This window comes from Triticum urartu, chromosome 2A (genome assembly GCF_056163025.1).
Source record: "Triticum urartu cultivar PI428250 chromosome 2A, HENAU_Tu73, whole genome shotgun sequence".
Taxonomy (NCBI): domain Eukaryota; kingdom Viridiplantae; phylum Streptophyta; class Magnoliopsida; order Poales; family Poaceae; genus Triticum; species Triticum urartu.
Window position 1 is genome coordinate 729,197,916 of NC_141874.1, and position 24,934 is coordinate 729,222,849.

The 24,934-nt window shown below is 44.1% G+C and overlaps 1 non-coding gene across 6 annotated transcripts; it reads left to right on the plus strand.

Moving 5' to 3' along the window:
- Nucleotides 1–18,224: 18,224 nt before the first annotated feature.
- Nucleotides 18,225–21,680, plus strand: LOC125538230 (uncharacterized). Of its 6 annotated transcripts, none has more exons than XR_015617612.1 (6): nucleotides 18,225–18,645; nucleotides 18,737–18,824; nucleotides 19,689–19,794; nucleotides 19,921–20,086; nucleotides 20,637–20,947; nucleotides 21,504–21,680. It is a non-coding gene; the product is annotated as an uncharacterized LOC125538230 (transcript). The 6 variants fall into 6 exon arrangements; XR_015617611.1 differs by having other exon boundaries at nucleotides 19,689–19,780; XR_015617613.1 differs by lacking the exon at nucleotides 19,689–19,794 and having other exon boundaries at nucleotides 20,637–20,784; nucleotides 20,843–20,987.
- The last annotated feature ends 3,254 nt before the right edge of the window (nucleotides 21,681–24,934 follow it).

The window sequence follows — 24,934 nt, forward strand, 5'->3', positions numbered from 1 at the left end:
CGGAGGTTATTCTTGCCGCACAATGTCCGCACGGGGATCAGCCCTCTACCAAGCTGTAAGTAATCAAAAAGTACCTAATAGTGACGATATCCTACCTTACTTCTGAGGAAAATAACCGAAGCATTTATCTTGCAGTTCGGATCTTAGCCCTTCTCAGCAGAGCTCGTCTTCAGGGGATCTTCTTCAAGAGATGATGGAGAGCGAAACGCCTTCCCCTGCCACACCGCCTCACGAGGCGGGCGACCCCGAGGTGTCGTCGCAGAGGGTTTCTCCTGATCCGGCAAGGCCAGAAGGTAATCCTATGGCCACCCGAAGTCCCTAGTATCCGGCTCTTGAAGAGAGCAATCAAAAGAGTCTGGCACCATCGGGTATGCGGTCGGACGTACTGAGGGATCTGCTAGAGCGAGCGACTATCTTAGAAGAGCACCGTACGTTGATGGGTACGGTGATTGAAAGGATTTCGATCGCCGAAAGCGGGTTGCATGAAGCCTTTATGAGTCTACTGACGGTTTTTTGAGGTACGTGAAATGATGTACATTGTTGACAGTACCGCACATTTTTAGGTGTGCCCTGTGTAGATAGTAGCCCCTGAGACTCTGGTTGTCGTCGAAAACGGCGGCAAACAGGGGATCATAGTCCCAGGTAATAACCAGACCACCTGTATGCGCAGGTGCTTGAAGCTCCGGCGGCTAGCCGAACTGATGGGTTTGCCGAACTAAAGTGGCAACTGGATGCGGCAGATGCCGACATTGTGCTTGTTAACAAGCGGCTTGACGAGGCACAGGGTAGGTGATTTTTCTGGTGAATGTCACATACACTACAAAAAATATGTCAACTAGTGACCTTCTGTCAGTGACCCTGGAAGAATTGGTCATAGATCTATGAACATTTCAGACCAATTGGTCAAAAGCTGTTCGGGGGGCTCCAAAACCTAAACTATAACGACCATTTTGGTCAGAAAGGTCGTAATTTCCTTACACGGAATGGTCATAAAGCAGATAGCCACTACTAGGGAAAAGCCTATACACAGAATCTTACCAGCAGTGCGCTTTAAAATCAGGCGCTGCTGCTAAGTAGCAGTAGCGCGGGCCATGGAAATTTGCTGCTGAAACAAGTTTATCAGTAGCACGTGTACTCCAAGAAGCGCTACTGCTAAAATTCCCACGACGCCGCCACGAGGCCAGTTATAGCAGGAGCGCGTTAAAATAAATAGCGCTACTGCTACGTAACGTAGCAGCAGCGCATTCAGGCAATAATCGCTACTGCTAAATTAACTACAAAAATCAATGAGCATTCAGCGCATTCAGCATAACGTAGCAACAGCGTATTTTTTATGTCTATGTCTATTTTTACATACTGACACATAGCAGTAGCACATTCAGGCCGAAAGGCGCTACTGATAGGTAGTTTAGCAGTAGCGCATTTACCTATAGCGCGCTACTGCTATTCCATTCCATCTCCCCCCACTCACTAGCCTCATCCACAGATCACACTCACACACACTCACGGTCTCCTCCTCACCCCCCGCGCCGCCGGTCCTCCCCCGTCGCCCCTCCCCCGATCTACGCCGCTGTCGCCTCATCCTCCTCGCTGGACTTGGTACCAGCCTCCTCCTCCGTCCTCCCTCCACTCGCCGCTGGCCGCCCCCTCCTTGCTCTGCCTTCCTCCTCGATCCATCCTCCCTCCCCTCACCGCCGGCCGGCCCCTCCTCGCTCCGCCTTCCTCCTCCGTCCTACTATCTTCTCCCTCCTCGAGTCACCCCTCCTTGTCCCTCCTCCCTGATACATTTTGATTTAGTAGGCTTTCATATGTAACATTTTGATTTAGTTGATATGATTCAGTTGATTTAGTAGGATGGTTGATTTAGTTGATTTAGAACATTTTGATTTAGTTTATTTAGTAGGCTAGTTGATTTAGTAGGCTAGTTGATTTAGAACATTTTGATTTAGTTGATTTAGTATGCTAGTGGATTTAGTATGCTAGTTGATTTAGTTGATTTAGTATGCTCGATTTAGTTTTTTTGTAATAAGTTATTTTTTTGGCAAAATGTAGGTGCCAATTTAGTTAAATTTGCCACTTGTTTCCTGTGAAGTGAATCGTTAATCCTTTGCTCATATTGCTTTAGGAAAATGGCGCCACCACCAGCACCACTATGTCGACTGTGCAAGTCAAGGTGCGCCAGCAGCCTTGCAATTGGCAAGCTGTTCGGCATCTACTTCCATCCGAGTTTTCGTGATGCCGCGGTAAGCAATTAGATGAAATATAACAACTATTTTATTTTTAGTGTTGGCATTACTGCATTGTGTCATTTTGCTTTTCTTACATAGATCGTCCCATGCAATGTGAGGTTGAAATTCAACAAGCTGACAGGAGACACTGTGACATTTGAGGCTCCTGGGGGGCCGTACACTATGGAGGTCGAGAAAGGACGCAATATGTCGCAGATTGGAGGAGATGGATGGGCCCGTTTCCTCGCTCGCATGCGTCTTACTGGTGGTGAGTTGATCAGATTCTCCTTCAGAGCAGAAAGACCCAAGCTGGTTGTCATTTATATCAACCTGGTGGAAGATGACGAAGATGATGAAGATAATGAGGACCCACTCAATGAAGATGATGAGAACCCACTTCATGAAGCCATCATAGCTCAAAGAATGAGGCTGAGCGAGGAGGAGGTGTGCAACCTATGGGACATAATTCCGCCACGTGATGACTTTGTCGGGGTGCCATTCGTAACCCGCCTGACAAGTACCATGGTCGATCGACATGAAATGGTATGTTATACGTACTGCATGTAGTAATATATATATGCTTTATTGTTATACTTACAAATGCAAATTATCCGATTATATGCTTAGTGAATCCGATGATATGCCTAGTGTAGAGTCCAATGATATGCTTTGTGGAATCTAGTCGATGATATACTTTAGTGTAGAGTCTGATCACATGCTTATTAGTGTAGAACCCAAGGAACTATTAATAGTGTAGATAATCCATATATATACTTATTAGTAGAATTCATGATTAATTAGTACAAATGCGTAGTATTGTGTCTTTTGATAGTGTAGAAATCTAGACTTAATAGAAATATATTTGCAAGAGTATGTGTGAGGCTATTTATTAATTGATATGTTTTTCTTATTCAGAGATTGCCAAAGAACCTATATGTGAGTTGTGGTATCGAGCCTGATGAAGAAGGCTCAGTTGGACTACGCCTTACCGCAAGGGGCTCCGTCACCACATGTACTTACCGCATGGGCACAGATGGTCGCACACACTTGAACTTGGTTGGGTGGAAGAGATTCCTCGTTGGCAAGAATCTTCATGCTGGACAGGCCATCCTAATTACTATCAGGAACACCCACCGCCCAGGCTTGAGGATGATGATCATCGTCGATATCATCTAGAACTACATATGTGTGTGTGGCTATATCATCTAGAACTACATATGATGATCGTCGTCGATATCATGTAGAACCACATATGATGATCATCGTAGATGTCATCTAGAACTAAATATGATGATTGTCGTCGATGTCACCTTGTACTGCTTGAGGATGCATGTTGAGTATATATGAAATTGTTATCTAGTACTCCCTCGGTTCCAAATTACTCGTCGTGGTTTGAGTTCAAATTTGAACTAAAACCACGACGAGTAATTTCGAACCAAGGGAGTACTACCTAGTACCTATAATGCTTTATGAAATTGATATCTAGTAGTACCTAGTAGTACCTAGTATCTGGAAATTGCAGTTTATCGATGCTGGAATGGGAAATGGTGAAAGATATAACAGTAGCGCTAGACCGGGAAATCGCTACAGCTAAGTAATAGCAGCGCGTTCCTGAAAAGCGCTGCTGCTATAGTCAATAGTGGTAGCGCGGGTACAGGCAGCGCTACTACTAAGAGTTAGCTGTAGCGCCTTATTGGTAGCGCGGGCACCCGCGCTGTTGATAGGCCTAAAACCCGCGCTGCTGCTAGCCTTTTCCCTAGTAGTGAGCACTGGCCTGCTGCCTTATTTCTAGCTGATCATGACCAATATAGATGGTCATAACCTTGTAAATTGTGGTGGGTTGCTATGACTAGGCGCCACCTCATCAGTTTTGCCTATGTGTCATGTCCATGTGGCAGTTTTTGCCCTAAGTTGTGAAGCAACCTATATTTTTGTCATTCCCAAAATTCCCAAAAAAATCTCATAAATTCTTTGGGTCATATCTTCATCAAATATGTAAAAATCCTTCCTTGCCTAGTTTAAAACTAATTCAACAAAATTCATTTTCCTATTCTGTTCACAACAACACTTTATGAAGGAAGTGCTATTTATATATTCTTGATTGCCCTCGAAATTTTTGGGCACTCTTTCCTATCCAAATCATTACCGCATAACAAAATTCAGCTCCACTTGCCTAGCAAATCTTCCTCGGCAAATTTCGAAAGTTTTTGTCCACCTAGAAGCATTGTGAAGGAAGTACCTTTTTATATATCGAAATGACATGAAATTTATACAGTTACTTCATATGCCCAAATTATCACCCTCCTCCAAATTGCAGCTCAGTCAAATAATCTATGTGAGCCCAGGTTCAATTTATATTTTATGGCCAAATTGGCATGTTGCAAAGCAAGTGTTATATAGACCCCTCCTATTACCATCAAACTTTTCGGGCATTCTTCCAGACCCAAATCATTTCCACATGATAATATTCAGCTCAATTTTCCTTGTAAATATTTCTCAGGAAATTTTCAAAGTTTCTACCTCGAGAGAAGCTTTGTGAAGTAAGTACTAGCTAGGCTTACCCAAATGATCTGAAAATTTACCAGCGCATGACCATACCTATGTAACTTACCTACACCAATTTTTAGCTCATTTCATTCATCCAATCTCTCTCACTAGTTTTCCCAAGTTTTTGTCCATATAACATAATTGTGAAGGAAGTACCACTTTGGCATGTCCAAATAGTATCCATTTTCTACAGTGCTTTCCTATGCCCAAATAACCATCCTCCACCTAATGCCAGCTCAATCCATTCATTATTTTGAGCCGAGCTTCAACATTCGTAGTTATGTCCAGTGTGGTAGTTTGCAAAGCAAGTACCACCTAGGCTCCTCCTTTTGAGCTGAAAATTTGTGAAGACGGTCTTCTTAGTAACTGATCATCCTCAGCCAAAACTCACGCCCATTAGCCATGTACATTTCCCGTACCGCTAATCAAACACTTGGCTGTTAATTCATGTTTGGGCATCGATCGGTCTCCTCGTGAGAATCTTATGTTGTAATTTTCTTCCTAGCACCAACCTGGTGAGTGCCCAACCCACTAGACATGCCTAGGCCGCCCAGAACACATGGCAATGCCACAGTCACGCGGTGACTACGCGGCGGGCATGCGAGTTTACGCGCTCTAGAGTTGGGGCCCTCGGCCACCGCCCAAACCTCGACATATCGCCACCAAACCATGTATTTATGATTAAATAGGTCCTTATGTAACTAGAAATGATTTTTGGAAAAAATAAATAGCAAACTATGAGGCAGCCGCAGTTCAAATTTGACCCGCTTCCAACTGAATCGGCGGGAATTTGTCTTTTTCACCAGAAGTGGATGAAAACTTTTTACACCCAACCATTTTGTCAATTGAGCATTAAATATGTCCTAGTATTTTAGAAAATTGATTTGGTCCAATTTTGCAACAATTATTTGGGAGGTCCTTCACAAAAAACCTCCTTTTGGGCACTCGAAAAATGGAAACTGGTTTTTTCGTCCAAAGAAAATGAAAACTTACTTAGGCAACATTGTTTGACATTCCAATATGCACCCTTGTGCACAATATGAGATCATTTGAACAAACTATGCCATGAATGTGGCCATAAGATTGATCATTTGGCTTGAAAGCCATGAATACTCACACTTGATAGCTCGTTTCTGAGAACACTATTTAAAAACCATTGCCGTATTACAAGTTTGTTATTTTTCTTGGGAACTTCGCCACATATAATGACACAATGCGGAGGTTTCCCAATTTTTTGATTTTTTTTGAATTTTTTATGCCCGTTTCAAAATGCTGTCAAAACAGCGGGAATGACCGTTCCTAGCTAGTGGTTGAATCTTGGAATTTTTTTGGTGTTTATATGATTAAATAGATACTTATGTACCTAGAAATGATTTTTGGAAAAAATAAATAGCAAACTACAAGGCAACTACAGTTCAAATTTGACCCGCTTCCACCTAAATCGGCGGGAATTTCTCTTTTTCACGAGAGGTGGATCAAAACTTTTTACACCCAACCATTTGTTCAATTGTGCATTAAATATGTCCTCGTATTTTAGAAAATTGATTTGGTCCAATTTTGCAACAATTATTTGGGAGGTCCTTCACAAAAAACCTCCTTTTGGGCACTCGAAAAATGGAAAATGGTTTTTCCGTGCAAAGAAAATGAAAACTTCCTTAGGCAACATTGTTTGCCATTCCAATATGCACCCTTGTGCACAATATGAGATCATTTGAACAAACTATGCCATGAATGTGGCCATAATATTGATCATCTGGCCTGAAAGCCATGAATCTTCACACTTGATAGCTCATTTCTGAGAACACTTTTTAAAAATAATTGCCGTATTACAAGTTTGTTATTTTTCCTGTGAACTTGGCCACATATAATGACACAATGCGAAGGTTTCCCAATTTTTTGATTTTTTTTTGAATTTTTTATGCCCATTTCAAAATGCGGTCAAAACGGCAGGAATGACCGTTCCTAGCTAGTGGTTGAATCTTGGAATTTTTTTGGTGTTTCTCTGATTAAATAGATACTTATGTACCTAGAAATGATTTTTGGAAAAAATAAATAGCAAACTACGAGGCAGCTACAGTTCAAATTTGACCCGCTTCCAACTGAATCGGCGGGAATTTCTCTTTTTCACGAGAGGTGGATCAAAACTTTTTACACCCAACCATTTGGTCAATTGTGCATTAAATATGTCCTAGTATTTTAGAAAATTGATTTGTTCCAATTTTGCAACAATTATTTGGGAGGTCCTTCACAAAAAAACCTCCTTTTGGGCACTCGAAAAATGGAAAATGGTTTTTCCGTGCAAAGAAAATGAAAACTTCCTTAGGCAACATTGTTTGCCATTCCAATATGCACCCTTGTGCACAATATGAGATCATTTGAACAAACTATGCCATGAATGTGGCCATAAGATTGATCATTTGGCTTGAAAGCCATGAATACTCACACTTGATAGCTCGTTTCTGAGAACACTATTTTAAAACCATTACCGTATTACAAGTTTGTTATTTTTCTTGGGAACTTCGCCACATATAGTGACACAATGCGGAGGTTTCCCAATTTTTTGATTTTTTTAAAAAAAATTATGCCCGTTTCAAAATGCTGTCAAAACGGCGGGAATGACCGTTCCTAGCTAGTGGTTGAATCTTGGAATTTTTTTGGTGTTTCTATGATTAAATAGATACTTATGTACCTAGAAATGATTTTTGGAAAAAATAAATAGCAAACTACAAGGCAACTACAGTTCAAATTTGACCCGCTTCCACCTGAATCGGCGGGAATTTCTCTTTTTCACGAGAGGTGGATCAAAACTTTTTACACCCAACCATTTGTTCAACTATGCATTAAATATGTCCTCGTATTTTAGAAAATTGATTTGGTCCAATTTAGCAACAATTATTTGGGAGGTCCTTCACAAAAAACCTCCTTTTGGGCACTCGAAAAATGGAAAATGGTTTTTCCGTGCAAAGAAAATGAAAACTTCCTTAGGCAACATTGTTTGCCATTCCAATATGCACCCTTGTGCACAATATGAGATCATTTGAACAAACTATGCCATGAATGTGGCCATAATATTGATCATTTGGCCTGAAAGCCATGAATCTTCACACTTGATAGCTCATTTCTGAGAACACTTTTTAAAAATAATTGTCGTATTACAAGTTTGTTATTTTTCCTGTGAACTTGGCCACATATAATGACACAATGCGAAGGTTTCCCAATTTTTTGATTTTTTTTGAATTTTTTATGCCCATTTCAAAATGCGGTCAAAACGGCAGGAATGACCGTTCCTAGCTAGTGGTTGAATCTTGGAATTTTTTTGGTGTTTGTCTGATTAAATAGATACTTATGTAATGATTTTTGGAAAAAATAAATAGCAAACTACGAGGCAGCTACAGTTCAAATTTGACCCGCTTCCAACGGAATCGGCGGGAATTTCTCTTTTTCATGAGAGGTGGATCAAAAACTTTTTACACCCAACCATTTGGTCAATTGTGCATTAAATATGTCCTAGTATTTTAGAAAATTGATTTGTTCCAATTTTGCAACAATTATTTGGGAGGTCCTTCACAAAAAAACCTCCTTTTGGGCACTCGAAAAATGGAAAATGGTTTTTCTGTGCAAAGAAAATGAAAACTTCCTTAGGCAACATTGTTTGCCATTCCAATATGCACCCTTGTGCACAATATGAGATCATTTGAACAAACTATGCCATGAATGTGGCCATAATATTGATCATTTGGCTTGAAAGCCATGAATACTCACACTTGATAGCTCGTTTCTATCAACACTATTTTAAAACCATTGCCGTATTACAAGTTTGTTATTTTTCTTGGGAACTTCGCCACATATAATGACACAATGCGTAGGTTTCCCAATTTTTTGATTTTTTTTGAATTTTTTATGCCCGTTTCAAAATGCGGTCAAAACGGCGGGAATGACCGTTCCTAGCTAGTGGTTGAATCTTGGAATTTTTTTGGTGTTTCTAGCGAGAGGTGGATCAAAACTTTTTACACCCAACCATTTGGTAAATCGTGCATTAAATATGTCCTAGTATTTTAGAAAATTGATTTAGTACAATTTTGCAACAAATATTTGGTAGGTCCTTCACAAAAAAACCTCTTTTCGGGCACTCAAAAAATGAAAAATGAATTTTGCGTGCAAAGAAAATAAAAACTTCCTTAGGTAACATTGTTTGCCATTTCAAGATGCACCATTGTGCATAATATGAGATCATTTCATTGAATTTTTCATGTGAAAAAGTAGGAGAAAAACAAAAGAATGCCGAGGTAGATGCTTTTTTGAAGCATAATTTGTATTTTTGATGAGAGGTGGATCGAAAGCATTTTACATCTAAAGATTTGGTCAACTGTACGTAAAATGCGGTCATATATTTTTGGAAAATGGAGTGGTGCTGTAAACATTTTTGGCACTCCGAAAATAGAAAATGACCCCCCCTAAAAACTCATTTCTCATAACAAATTTTAAAAGATATTTGTCTTATTCCAATTACAAGTTTGTTAGTTTTCCTAAGAACTATGTCACATTTGGTGACACAATGAGAATGTTTCTTTTTGAATTTCTCATATCATAAATTTTTTTATATGATTCAACACCTTTTTTGAAAAAAATATGGTTTAACACCTTATTTTTAGTCAATTACGACCAATTTAGAAGGTCATAACGTGTACTGGATTCTGATTGGTTCATGGACATGTCACGCGGATCATGCTCAAACACCGTCGGATGCTCTCAGATCGGACGGCAGCCCTTTCTCCCTCGCCCCGCTCCCCCTATTTGTCTCAGAAAAAGAAAAAAAACTCCCTCACCCTCTCACCCCATGAACCCTAGCGCTCCAGATCCACCTCAGGCGCTCCTTCTCCCACATCGCCGCCGCCACCCCGCTGATTCAGATCCAACACCGCTGCCTGCGCCCCCGCACCACCACCCGCTCCTCCGCCCGTCCCGGAGGCCTTAGTCGGCGCCCTCCGTTGCATGGTCGCCGCGCTCGTCCCGCCCTCGGCGCCGCAGCTCCACCGCCATCTCTGCTGGCTCCTCGCCGACGCCTCCGCCCCTTCCTCGTCCAGCGCGCCTCTGCTCAGGCTCACATCGGGCTCCTCATCGTCCTCCTCGACCTGCTCCTCCCACTCGCGCTCCTCTCCAACTTCCTCCCTGCCGGCGCCCCATCCTTTCCGCTCCCCTCCCCTCCATAGGGCCAGATCCGCACCGTGCGGTGTTTCCGCATCCGCATCCGCGCCGCCACCACGCCCAAACCGCGGCCGAGGAGAGGAGCCCCGCCGCCGCCACGCCCTCCTCCTTCCACCTCCACAGCTCTCCCTCCCTCCCTCCTCGCACCTCAAACCCTAGCCCGTGCGCGGGAGGCCATGGCGACCGAGCTCTGGATCCTCAGCACCCTCTTCTCCAAGAGAAAGATCAGCAACGCAACATCCACAAGGAGAGGCTATGGTATGCTAGGTATGAATCCCTTTCTCTTCTTCTTCTGGTTTCCTTCATCCCGCATCTGATTCCTGCGTTCTCTACAGTTTGCTCACTCCGATTGCTATAGTACGGTCTACTTTAGCTTGTGAAGGAAGGGGCCAGCCAAGGAGAAGCTCCTGTGCTGCACGTCGTCTACAGGATCAACATTGAAGTAGTAAGTCCCTGCCCCTCGTCCCCTCCATGCCCATATTCGTTCGCATTAACCACCATGGCCCTGGCCAGTTTTTCAGCAGCAGTCAGTGTCACACACACCAAACCCAAAATCAATTTCACGTTATAATAGCAGCTAAAATTCAGATCTGGGACAATGATTCTACCCTGTAAAACGATTCAATGCCGCCAGTCTCAGGGGTTTGAATTGGCCTTAGCACGTACGAATGGAAGTGATGCATACATACAGGTTATAAGTTGTCCTTTACATATACCTTACCCACACACAATGTTCAGTTGCCAGCCTGCAAGAATGCTATTCATTTTCTAGTATGAGTGTACATTCTCCCTTAGGTCTGGTGTTAGTTTCGTCCTTCCCTGTGTGTGTTCTCTCCTAATGCTACAAGTTTCCACGCAGGCGACCTCTATGGACGACATCGACGATGAAAACAATGACGAGGGGCCTGTAACAAGAACGAGAGCCCTCTTGTTCACAGGGGCGTTGACCCGTGACGCGGTCTTTGCCGCGGAGTTCCAGAGTTCAAGGACCGAATCATCGACGCCGTCAGTGACGAGCAGGTTCGACATCTTTCTCGGTTCTTTCCCCTGCATTCCTTTGGTAGCAGCACTAGTAGTATATGTAGTTTGTGCAGATGCAATTGAAGTGAATTAACTCGGTCTGATGTAGTTTCATTCAGTTTGGAATTTTTTTGAAATGTGACCAACTTGGATTGGATGGTAGATGGTTTAGTTCATGTGAAGCATCCCTCTTACAGTAAAGAATGCAGTTTGAGGATAATCTGCCAATTCTTCTATAGTGGATATAAAATAATTAGGCATTTCTAAATTGCCTTGAATTTCCCTGAACTGACAAATGGACTGATCTACTTGCTGCCTGTGCTACTAAACATAAAACTGAAAAACCTTTTACTGCCATTTTGTAGGTACTTTCCATAATGAACTTGGTTTCTGTTCACACACATGTACTGCTACATTATCCTATACATGTTGTCTGAATTATGTGAGAGGATATTGTCATTTTGCTAGTACTTTCCATATTGAATTCATTGTAGCAGACATCGGCAGGTTTTAGATGTAGCACTCTTTACTTTTGTCGCTGGTTTACATTTGTCAATCCTAGGAATTGATTAGTGCCTTCTGTTTTGACTCTAGATTTGAATAGTGCCCAGGTAGTGTTCATTAGTAGGTTAAAAGGACGTTCAGCTTATTTATTAAATCATGATGTACAAAAGGTTTAGCTACGTGGGACTCCCAAGTCTGCAACTATAGTAGAAATAAGGCCATGGAGCAAGAGTTCTGTTGGGCATCCTTTGCATTTCTCTTGTCATGTTCCATGCTTCACAACATGTGGGTAAACATATCAGTACACACGCACACTGCAGTTTGTAATGTCATTTAATAGGGGATGCATTAGGGTACTTTATTTCCATTATAAACTAATAATAATTAAGAGCTTAGTAAGGTAACAATAATCTAGCATATATAGTAGAATATTAGATGTGCTTGTATAAATAGAATGCAGAGTTTAGAAATGAACTGAAATCTGAGAGCAGGAAGTGGTAGGCTTAATTTCATTTTGACTCTACATTCTTATTCTTATATTTTCATTCTTATTCTTTGCACAGGTGAAGTGTGAATCCAAGGCCGAAGCTGTGAATCATATCAACAAAGAGGAGCATATTATGTGTTGTAATTGTATGCATATCTGGGTTGTAGTATACTGAAATGTAATAGACTAATGTAGTCTTGTTTTGGACGAATTTCATTTGCTCTCTAGTCTGTTAAAAACAATGATTGTGTATGTGATTTGAATACCCGTGAAATGGAAACCTGACAAGAGGGTCCAAGTTATAATGGTTGTTTGACAAATTTCAAAATTTCTGACATGTGGGACATATTTTGAGATAAGCATGACATGTGGGGCTGGCTTACTAGTGGTACCCCAATGTATAATGGTTGAAACTAGAAAAATCAATGGACTAAAAAGGCTACGGCCCAAAAATAAAATGGCTTAAATGTTGTGCCTGGCCCATGTAGTTGACCAAAATTAATCAAGAAAAAATATGTAAAAAGGTCGAATTGTTGGGCTAGGCCCATGTAGAAAATCGAATTGGACCGGGTTGAATCTTGTGCCACATCAGATTGCCACGCTGGATGCCTACGTGGCCTGGGGAGGTTGCTAGTGACCAAAACACCAGAGTAGACGTATTTTGGTCATAAACGTCTACGACCATTCCAGAAGAAAGGTCGCTATAGTCAGTTTATGACCGCCAGCTTTTGACCTTATGTTTTTGGTCACGTTTTATCGAGAGCAGAGGCGAATTGTGCAAAGGCTTGTAACTCTGCGAATTGCGCTAGTTCCAATTTTGATTTGCCAGCTACTTGTTTCATGGCTTTAATTTGAGCCGCGGATCCTACTCTGGAAACAGAAATACCCACATTAATAGCGGGTCGAATTCCGGCATTGAATAGATCCGCAAAAGGTCACAAATTGAAAACAGTGACCATTCAGTGACCAATAGTGCTGGTCACAAGTTGACATATTTCTTGTAGTGATAGTAAGAGCAGCATGATGCTAGTAACTTTAATATGTTGTGACTGCAGACGGAGCTGCCACCGTGGAGACCCTTCGGGCGGAGCTTGCCCGAGCCAAGGAGCAAGCAAGGAGTAGTAATGCGGCCGCTTTAAAGGCGGGTGAAGAGTTAAGGGCCGAATAGGCCGCACATTGCGGGAGCAAAGAAAAAATTGCCAAGATGGCCGTGGAGTTAAAAGATGCTGATGACCGTTACCGGCTTCTTGAAGAAGAAAACTGGATGAAGGCGACGGACCTGGAGAAGGCTCGGGTGGCTGCCAAGGAAGCCCGCTCCAAAATTAGAGCGACGAAGGAGGAGCTGAATCAAGCTGTGGATATCGTTTCTGGGAGGCCCTTCTTCTTGCGGACTAAGTTCGGAGATCCGAAATATGCTCCTCTGGACCGGCTATGGAGTTCTGCGGATGAGTACATGGATTTGGCTGCAAGTGCTGGAGATGCGACCGAGTACTTCAAGGATCAGAAAGGTCCTGAAGTGGAGAAGCTGTTCTGGTCATAGTTTCACGCTCCAGTCCGTCCGCTGTTGCTAAATGAGCGATTGACCGGTTGGGCTGAGCTCCATAGATTATCTGGACTGGCCATGAGGTCCGTTGTGGAACATTTGTGGCCAGGAGGGTCAAGGACGAATAGCTATTTTAGCTTAGTGAAACAATTCCTTGGCGCTGTGCCACGCATCGATGCTGTAAAGAGGTCGGCGTGCATAGAAGGCTCGCGGATGGCCCTTGCCCGTGTCAAAACATACTGGACGGAGATGGATGCCACAACTGTTGCGGTGTAGGGTTCGGCCATAGGCCGAGTGGCTGCCGAGCACTACTCTGAAGAAGTTCTTGAAGGCGCACGTTCGATAGAGGCTCAGTGCTCGAAGAATATTATGTTTGAGTGACATGTATTCCCATTGTAAAAACAATGTTTATTGAGTTTATCAAGGCTGTATTTATACTTTTGCCCGAAAGTACTATGATGCCTCCTGTGCGGTCGTTTATGTATATATGTATTGACCTGAAAGATGGCAGTCGTCGGCTTCAGCCCCCACGCATATAATGCGGGGGTGTTCGCAGAAGACACATGTTCACACTTGATCCAATGTCTTGGTCCATTAAGGAGGTGATAGCGCATCGAACTAGGCAATCAGACTATAATGCTTTAACACTTTCACTAAGCCAGAGGAGTTTGACAGTGGGGCTACTATATAGCCCCTGGTGGCTCCGCACTCATCCAAATTCGGGGTGCGTACATGCTTGGCCGGGAAACGGCCCTTCGTTAAGGCAGAGGAATCCCGAAGATTCCGCTAGGTCATCGAGTGGTTGACCAGTCTCACGCTATATCATGACAGTTGGTTTTTGGCTTTCTCTACTGAGGTGCTCGTCCAGATGAACCAGGGCACAATCGCAGTAGTTCTCCTGGTGCTGCCTTAGCTGATAGAGCGGAATGTAAGGCAGCAAAACACAGGAGCCGGGCAAACCCAACATTTGACCAAAGACATGATTCGGAGCTGATGCATATAAGGCCAAACTCGCGACACCGAACACTCCCTAAGGTATTCGGTCTTTATGGTGGAAACCGGGCTTAAGCAGTGCCCTTTGTAATAAGCCCCTGGTGTCCAGGTACATGCAATATTCTGACGTACGTCAGCATCCTTCTCAATTGTACTGAGAATCCGGGGGATGTGTATCAACAAGAGATAGTAAAAAAGGTTTACGCAGGGTCTTAATCTAAAAAGAATCCTTGGAACGTGTCCCTGCTGCACGTCTGCGCCTGTGTCTCCGTTGTGCCGTATTCTGGACGGGTGTAGCACGATGGTCATCTGTAAAAGAGAGGAACTTAGTTGAAAAGTTGTCGTGCAAAAACGTAGGTTATACTAAAGAAACCATGTACAGTTCAAGATGAGTAAAGTTGAGCCTAATTGCCACTTGTTTGTGCGCGTTGAGCCCCTTGTATTGTAATAGGGGTGTAGCCATCAAACCCGTATCAATTACATATAGCTGCGCCGGACTCGTCTAACCGCGTCCGTGGTCTTAACGACCTGTCAAATGCTTTAGTTGGTGAGGTCGTTTAGTGTGCGGCTGCCAAGGCAGCCGCACGGTCTTCCACGCGCAAGGAGCGCTCAATATTTCCATTTACTGTAATGATGCTGCTTGGACCGGGCATCTTAAGCATGAGAGAAGCGTAATGCGGTATTGCATTAAAGCGAGCGAAAGCTTCGCGTCTGAGTAGTGCTTGATAGCCACTTTGGAACGGAGCGATGTGGAAGGTTAACTTTTCGTTGCGGAAGTCACTACAAGAAATATGTCAGCTAGTGACCTTCTGTCAGTGACCCTGGAAGAATTGGTCATAGATCTATGACCATTTGAGACCAATTGGTCAAAAGCTGTTCGGGGGGCTCCAAACCCTAAACCATTGCGACCATTTTGGTCAGAAAGGTCGTAATTTCCTTATACGAAATGGTCATAAAGCAAATAGCGCTAGTCCACTGCCTTATTTCTAGTTGTTAACGACCAATATAGATGGTCATAGCCTTGTAAATTGTGGTGGGTTGTGATGACTAGGCGCCATCTCATCAGTTTTGCCTATGTGTCATGTCCATGTGGCAGTTTTTGCCCTAGGTTGTGAGCAACCTATATTTCTGTCATTCCCAAAATTCCCAAAAAAATCTCATAAATTCTTTGGGTCATATCTTTGTCAAATATGTAAAAACCTTCCTTACCTAGTTAAAAAATAATTCAAAAATATTCATTTTCCTATTTTGTTCGGAACAACAGTTTGTGAAGGAAGTACCACTTTGGCATGTCCAAATAGTATCCATTTTCTACATTGCTTTCCTATGCCCAAATAACCATCCTCCACCAAATGCCAGCTCAATCCATTCATTATTTTGAGCCAAGCCTCAACATTCGTATTTATGTCCAGTGCAGTAGTTTGCAAAGCAAGTACCACCTGGGCTCCTCTTTTTGAGCTGAAAATTTGTCAAGACGGTCTTCTTAGTAACTGATCATCCTCAGCCAAAACTCACGCCCATTAGCCATGTACATTTCTCGTCCCGCTAATCAAACACTTGGCTGCTAATTCATGTTTGAGCATCGATCGGTCTCCTCGTGAGAATCTTATGTTGTAATTTTCTTCCTAGCACCTACCTGGGAAGTGCCCAACCCACTAGACATGCCTAGGCTGCCCATAACACATAGCAACGCCACGGTCACGCGGTGACCACGCGGCGGGCATGCGAGTTCACGCGCTCTAGAGTTGGGGGCCTCGGCCACCGCCCAAACCTCGACGTATCACCCCCAAACCATGTATTTATGATTGAATAGGTACTTATGTAACTATAAATGATTTTTGGAAAAAATAAATAGCAAACTATGAGGCAGCTGTAGTTCAAATTTGAACCGCTTCCTACTAAATCGGCAGGAATTTGTCTTTTTCACCAGAGGTGGATCAAAACATTTTACACCCAACCATTTTGTCAATTGTGCATATGTCCTAATATTTTAGAAAAATGATTTGCTCCAATTTTGCAACAATTATTTTGGAGGTCCTTCACGAAAAAACCTCCCTTTGGGCACTCGAAAAATGGAAAATGGTTTTTTCATCCAAAGAAAATGAAAACTTCCTTAGGCAACATTGTTTGCCATTCCAATATGCACCCTTGTGCACAATATAAGATCATTTGAACAAACTATGCCATGAATGCGGCCATAAGATTGATCATTTGGCTTGAAAGCCATTGATCTCCACACGTGATAGCTCGTTTTTGAGAACACTTTTTAAAAATATTTGCCGTATTACAAGTTTGTTATTTTTCCTGGGAACTTGGCCACATATAATGACACAATGCGAAGGTTTCCCAATTTTTTGATTTTTTTGAAGTTTTTATGCCCGTTTCAAAATGCGGTCAAAACGGCGGGAATGACCGTTCCTTGCTAGTGGTTGAATCTTGGAATTTTTTTAGTGTTTCTCTGATTAATTAGATACTTATATACCTAGAAATGATTTTTGGAAAAAATAGATAGCAAACTATGAGGCAGCTGTAGTTCAAATTTGACCCGCTTCCAGCCGAATCGACGGAAATTTGTCTTTTTCACGAGAGGTGGATAAAAACTTTTGACACCCAACCATTTTGTTAATTATGCATTAAATATGACCTAGTATTTTAGAAAATTGATTAGGTCCAATTTTGCAACAAATATATGGTAGGTCCTTCACAAAAAAACTCATTTCGGGCACTCGGAAAATGGAAAATGAATTTTCCGTGTAAAGAAAATGAAAACTCCCTTAGGCAACATTGTTTGTCATTCCAATATGCACCCTTGTGCACAATATGATATCATTTGAACAAACTATGCCATGAATATGGCCATAAGTTTGAGCATTTGGGTTGAAAGCCATGCATCTTCACACTTGATAGCTCGTTTGTGAGAACACTTTTTAAAAATAATCACCGTATTACAAGTTTATAATTTTTGCTGGTAACTTGGTCACATATAATGACACAATCCGAAGGTTTTCCAATTTTTTGATTTTTTTTGAATTTTTTATGCCCGTTTGAAAATGCGGTCAAAACGGAGGGAATGACCGTTCCTAGCTAGTGGTTGAATCTTGAATTTTTTTGGTGTTTCTCTGATTAAATAGATACTTATGTACCTTGAAATGATTTTTGGAAAAAATAAAGAGTAAACTACGAGGTAGCTAAAGTTCAAATTTGACCCGCTTCCTGTTGAATCGGTGGGAATTTATCTTTTTCACGAGAGGTGGATCAAAACTTTTTACACCCAACCATTTAGTCAATTGTGCATTAAATACGTCCTAATATTTTATAAAATTGATTTGGTACAATTTTGCAACAAATATATGGTCGGTCCTTCACAAAAAAACCTCATTTAGGACACTCGAAAAATGGAAAATGAATTTTCCGTGTAAATAAAATGAAAAATTCCTTAGGCAACATTGTTTGCCATTCCAAGATACACTCTGATGCAAAGTATGATATATTTTGAACAAATTATGCCATTTCAAAATGCACCCTCGTGCAAAAAATACAAGAGAAACAAATAGAAAAACACAATTACATAAGCTTTGTTCTTATTGGTTGGAATGTTTGTGCCATGGATCGATGAGATGGCATCCATCCATCCATCCATCCATCCATCCCATTTATCTAAAGAAAAAAATAGAAAGAAAGAAAAAGAACCCCCACCCCCGGGGCAGCCCAACCACCAAACCCTATCCCCTCCCCAGATCCATCATCGCCGCCCCCTCTCGCCTCTCCCCCGATTCACTCCCGCCGCCGCCTCCGCCCCCTTCTCCCCAGACTGAGAGAGAGGCACCGCCGCAACGGAGAGAGGGGCGCCGCCGTGGCCCGGACTCTCCTCCGCCTCCTCCCCCCACAACTCGCCCACACCAAATCCGTCTCAGCCACCGCCCAGCCAGAGAGCGATTCACCGTCGCCGTCACCGCTGCCGCCGCCGTCAAGCCCCTCTCACCACCTAACAGCCTCACCCTCGCGGCCCCCGCCCCCTCACGGGCCCCGCGTCTCCCGCAAGAATCGCACCCGCCCGCCTAGGGTTTCCGCCGCCGCCGGAGAGGAGGGGAGGGGAGGAGCGGAACCAGGGCGAGATGGTACGTGCGCTGGACTTTGGATCCGTCTCTCGATTTGATCCCTAACCGCGTCGGCGTGGCTGATTCTCTCTGCTGATGGGTGATTCCGCAGGCCGGACGGCTCCTCGGGCAACTCCTCGTCATGGGCGGCGCCGTCGTCGGCAGGGCCGTGGTCCAGGCCTACCGCCAGGCCATCGTCAGTGAGTGCCCCCTCTCCCTCTCCCCCTCTGCAAAAATATTTGTTCTCTACTCCCGTTCCTTGCCCCTGACAGTGCGAATGAGGCCGTACTTTTTACCCCCTCCCTTCTCACCTACTCCCTCCGTTCCGAATTACTTGTCTTAGATTTGTCTAGATAAGGATGTATCTAGCACTAAAATGAGTCTAGATACAATCGTATCTAGACAAATCCAAGACAAGTAATTTAGAACGGAGGGAGTAGTAATGGAGTAAGTGAACTCTTGATGCCGTCTAGTTTCATGTGTCAGTCAGTCTGTTGTGTGTAATACCCCTTGTTCATGTCTATACTAGCTTAGCTAGCAGGTTGGGCAGCAAGGCAGCAAGTTATTGAACTTGAGATGTTGCTGCTGCTGCTGTAGGTTTTTTGTGTCCCTGATCCTGAAGCCACCGGTAACTGCAGTTGCAGTGGGATGTTTGTTGTGGAACGGTGGCCGTGCATTCTGATGTCTGACAATTGTCTGTACTTAGATGCTCCTTGATGAATTGATCTGACGCTGCCTCTTCATATCTTTGCCTATTGGTACTGTTATTAATTGTGATTTGATCTTCATATCTTCCACCTTACCGGTGTTTGTTCTTGTCAAGTACAATCATCATTTAATATTGAAGGGTGTACACAGGGAATTCATTTAGCAGTGTGAATAATCATTTGATTAAATGAATCGAAACCCGATTCGTGTTTGCTCCATTAGACCCTGTTTGGAACTTGCTAGGATGTTGTTTACATTTTGAATAATCATCACCAGACTGTTCCACACTTGCTAGGCTGCTGTTTATCTCTTCGCTTAATTATGTTGGCATGATTGGATGGTTTGCTTCTTGATAGGGTCATGTAGCATCATGCAGTAGCTTGCCCCTTTTGGATGGTGAATTGGAAGCCTGCAGTACGTATTGTGTGGCTTGCCCCTTTTGGGAGAGGTTATTTTCTTATAGTCAGTCTCGTCTGCCTGTGTTTGTATACTAATTATCATTTACTAGACTTTAACTTCTGCTTGCTACTGCCTGGTTCTTGATGCCAGTATTTTGTACTAAAACATGCATATTTCACCCCTTGCCAGATTCTTCGGTGGAGGTGACCCATGTGATGGCGATTCACTCCATCCGCTCCGGTTCCAGCGGCGGCGGTGGTGGTGCTCCTATGATGGCTATACACTGGTAGGCTTGGCTGCCTCCCCTGGCCGCCGCCATGGTGATGAAGCTGAGCCTAGGCTACAACCCCCTCGAGTGAGATCCTCAGCTCCCCTTCTACCCCTCCTACTTGCTCTATGATTCTATGCTCTACCTTCGTGAGGTGTAATTGTTCAATTTTTGTCATAGTCGAGCATTGGATGATATTGTATCTGTCATGATGTACATGGTTCATGAAGTATGCAAACCTACAGCTTGTTGTGCTAGTGATAGTAGGATAATGCAGCTTGTTGTACTAATGATACTGCTATGGCTTTCACATTCATTCATTCTCTGATTGTTCTAGGAGTCCTCATTCATTTGAAAAATCTGTGCACATGTAGTCATTCGGGAGAAGCATCCCCATACTAGCACATGTATTTGAAAAATATATTCAAATTTGTTCATTTCAGAGAAGCACACCCATATTAGCCATTGCAGGGGAGGAAGGGATCAGGGAGTTGAGTTGCTTGACTTTCTTTTGTAATATATAATTTGTGCATATGCTGTGACACGATCGATGATTATTATTGTAGTTTTAGCGTGTGTTGAACTTAATGAAACGGTTGGTTGTGGTTTTCTGAATCCTGTACTGTTGATGTCGCAGGGGAAGGGATCTTGGAGTGACGGCTACCTTTGAGATGTACCGGTGGGCTGCCATCGGGATGATTCTCACGTAGACGTTGAACGAGATGGTTTCCAGCTGTGCGCCCAGTCCTGAACTCGCCATTTGTGTCCTCCTGCAGTTCCAGAAGGTTCGGTCGTGAACGCTAACTATGCCCTTCTCATTTCTGCCCAATTCGCCATGGATAGGATTCTTGCTGGTTGAGCGCAGGAACACTCTGCGTAGTTGAGGCGACAATGCAGACCAAATCTTCTTCAAGTACATACCCATCCACTGCATCGGCTTGGAGTTGGGTATGCACGAGGTCTCCTTTTACTTACTCCATACTCGAAGGTGGAACAAAATCTTGCTTGTTCAGTATGGTCCAGCCTAGCATGTATATATACTCAGTAGTTTGTGTTCTTGATATCTACATGTAGCGTCATGAGGAATAAACCTGCTGATTTCATATGTCGTCCTATGGAAGTCACCAGACTTTTTTTATCAACACTAATTTCAGATAGATAGGTGCTGCCTACCATACCTAAGAGTGTAGCATGCTGTGAAGGGATACTCCAAAGTAGAAAATTAAAAGATGTTAGTAAAATCAGTATGCATCCCTAGTGATGCTTTATCTTGTTATTTTTGTCTGAGTGTTGTGCTGTAGCATCACTGACTAGTATGTTTTTTTTCAAGGTCTATACAAGTGCCATCTATGTCTGGCAACATAAGCCTCTTGTCATGTCATGTATCTATTATCATGTTAGATGTTTTATTAAGTGAATGTTGTATTTCTTGAAAGCGTCGATGTACTGATGCGAACACTGCTTGTGTAGTTAAGACTAATCAGTTTTCCCCTCTCTTATATAGGAGTTCCTAGGTCGAAGAAATTCGAAGAAGCTCGAAGCCCCTGTCAACGACTTGCTTTATATGTTATTGAACTTGTAATGCAGAATTTTCTTGGAATTTTGATGTAAGGCTGATCTTGGGAATTGGGTGTATATTTACTTGCTGTACTTGTTATTCAAATGCTGGTTGTACTTGTTATTCAAATGCTTGGAATTTAAATTTGAGCTAAATGTATAAATAGTACTGAAAGAGGCCTTGGCCCAAACGCTACTGGACCTTAAAAAGGCCACTGACCAAACATAGTTGAACTCGGTTTCAGCAAATACCAGTATATTAATTCTTGAAATGAATTGATTGTAATAGGGTGTGGCCTAGAAATTAAAAGCCCGAATAGTTGGGCCTGGCCCATATAGCTGACCGAAATTAATAAGAAAAAACATATAAAAGGCTGAATTGTTGGGCTCGGCCCATGTAAAACACCGATTCGGACCGGGCTGATTCTTGTGCCACATCAGATTGCCACGTCGGATGCCTACGTGGCCTGGGGAGGCTGCTTGTGACCAAAACAAAATAGTAGGCGTATTTTGGTCGTAAACGTCCTTCTGTTTTTGGTCACAAAAAGGTCGCAAATGAAAAATAATGACCTTTCAGTTACCAATAGTCAAGGTCACAAGTTGACATATTTTTGTAGTGAGTTGTCGGGAAAGCTGAATATAACCTCTAGTAGCAGGGAGCCCGTGCAATGGGCTTCTGGGCCTGACGTTACTTCTTTAAAGGTAGTATTGCTATGACTAATTTTTGCTGGGTCTATCCCCATGTTGCGGACTGTGACTGCTACTGCCGTCCATCAGGACTCGTGTGAAGTGGTATCCGTCAATTATTGGGTCTAATACCAAGGCAGCCCATCCTGCATGCCGGATACTTGCCGAGTAATCGCGATGGTCAAAGGTGATCGGTTGGGACGACCAGTGGCAGAACTCCGCGGTGATAGGCCCTGGGGCATGTGTCTCTAGGAGTGCCGCTTTGTTTCTTCCATTTATCACGTGTAACACGTTGATTGTTTTGACTTCTGGTGGGAATTTCTTCTGTTCCCCAGTGCTTTGCTTGCGAGGCTCGTCCTCGTCTTCGCTTGGTGTATCCTGCCCCTTGTGTTCGGCGTTAAGTTTGCCGGACTGCTTGAAGACCCAACATTCTCTGTGGGTATGGTTTGCAGGTTTATCGGGGGTGCTGTGGATCTGACATAGTTTGTCCAGAATCTTATTCAGGCTGGACAGTTCGTCTCCGTTGCCTCTGGAGGGCAGCTTATGCTGACCTGGCCGAGAGCTTCTGAATCTGGCGTTTACCGTCGTGCTCTTCGGGCTGTCTTCTTTATTCCGGCGCTTGTTTTTACTGCATCGTGATTTCCCGTTTCCGTCCCTGACTTCGGATGTACTTGGGTCGCTGGTACTGCATCGGGCTAACCAGCAGTCCTAGCCCGCGCAAAAGCGGGTCATGTGGCTTGTTAATGCTGCCATTGTTCTCGGCTTTTCTTGGCCGAGGTGTCTGGCAAGCCATTCGTCTCGAACGCTGTGCTTGAAAGCTGCTAAGGCTTGGGCGTCCGGACAGTCGACTATTTGGTTCTTTTTAGTGAGGAACATGTTCCAAAGCTTTTGGGCTGACTCTCCGGGCTGTTGAGTTATATGACTTAAATCGTCTGCATCCGGTGGTCGGACATAGGTCCCTTAAAAATTTGCCCGAAAAGCGTCTTCGAGCTCTTCCCAGCTTCCAATGGAGTTTTCGGGGAGACTTTTAAGCCAGTGCCGAGCTGGCCCTTTGAGCTTGAGGGGTAAGTACTTGATGGCGTGGAGATCGTCTCCTCGAGCCATGTGGATATGGAGGATGTAGTCCTCAATCCAGACCCCAGGGTCTGTCGTTCCGTCGTACGCCTCTTTGTTTACGGGTTTGAATCCCTTTGGAAATTCATGGTCCAGCACCTCATCGGTGAAACATAGGGGGTGTGCGGCACCCCTGTATTTGGGTGTATCGTGGTGTTCGGATGTTTGTTGTGTTGCATTGCATGCTGGAGCGCGCTTGCGTGGCCCGTATATGGATCTGGTTGCGCCGTCCCTTTGATGCGAGCCCTCGCGTGGATCGCGTACTGGCTTATGTGCGGCGTCGTTTGCCGCTCTATGTTGGCCACGAGGTCGTCTATCCGACCGGATGGCCATTTTGTTTTTTAATTGCGGGGGATCTAAGGCCTCCTCATCGAATTCAGGTAGCAACTTTCACTTCGGGTAGCTCTTGGTGTGGCGATTACGCCGTACTTCGCTGCAGTGTTGAGTACTTCACTCCATGTGATTCTGAGTGTGTCTTGTGCAGCCCTGAGCCTTTGCTTCTGCTTTTTCAGACTCCTCGTAGTGGCAACAAGCCTTTGATGGGCATTCTGTTACTCCGGGTGCCTGTCCGGTGTGATGTCGTCCGGACTGTTATCTTCGATGGAGTCGGGTTGTTCGGTTTGATTCTCCGTGTTGCCGTGGTCGGGCGATGGTTCACCCTTCTCTAACGCTGGGTCTATATGATCGCTGTTTCTGCCGAGGCGGGATTTGGAGCGGCGCTTACGCCGCCGCTTTGACTGCTTCTCGAGGGAACAACCCTTCACTGCATCCTTCCGTTCCTCGTCATCGTTTTCTTTGGGTGTCCCCACCATGTATACATCATATGATGAAGTGGGCATCCAGTGCCCTGTGGGCAGTGGTTCTTGTTCGTCTCCTACATCCTCGTCCATACCGTCGATGTCTTCGGAGTCGAAGTCGAGCATGTCGGTCAAATTGTCGACAGTGGCTACTAAGTGGGTGGTGGGTGGGCAGCGAATTTCTTCGTCATTCACATCCCAATCCTGCCGAACATAGTTCGGCCAGGACTCTCTTGACAGGGAGAGAGACCTTAATGAGTTCAGTATGTCGCCAAAGGGCGAGTGCTGAAAGATATCCGCGGAGGTGAACTCCATGATCGGCGCCCAGTCGGATTTGATAGGTACGGGCGCGGGCGGTTCGGAGTCCGTGGCTGGGGAAGAATCCAACAATTTGGTGTCACGGCTCTTGTGAAGGGTAAGGTCGATACTCGGCTCGATCGCCGCTAAGGATGCGGCCTCCGTGGCGGGGTCTATCCACCCGTCACTGGATGGCGCAATTGGCTCCGATTTGAGGGTCGAAGCGGTCGCCGGTGCGATCTCCCGAACACTGTCCGATGGTAGAGCTAAGTCGTGCTCATCGTGACCGTGCGGCGCACTCGGCAAGGGCTCGAATCCGTCGAAGATCAAGTCTCCGTGGATGTCGGCTGTGAAGTTCAAGTATCCAAATCTGACCTGATAGCCAGGGGCGTAGCTCCCGATCTGCTCTAGATGGCCAAGCGAGTTGGCCCGCAGTGCGGAGCGGCCGAATACAAAGATCTGTCCGGGGAGAGAAGTCTCACCC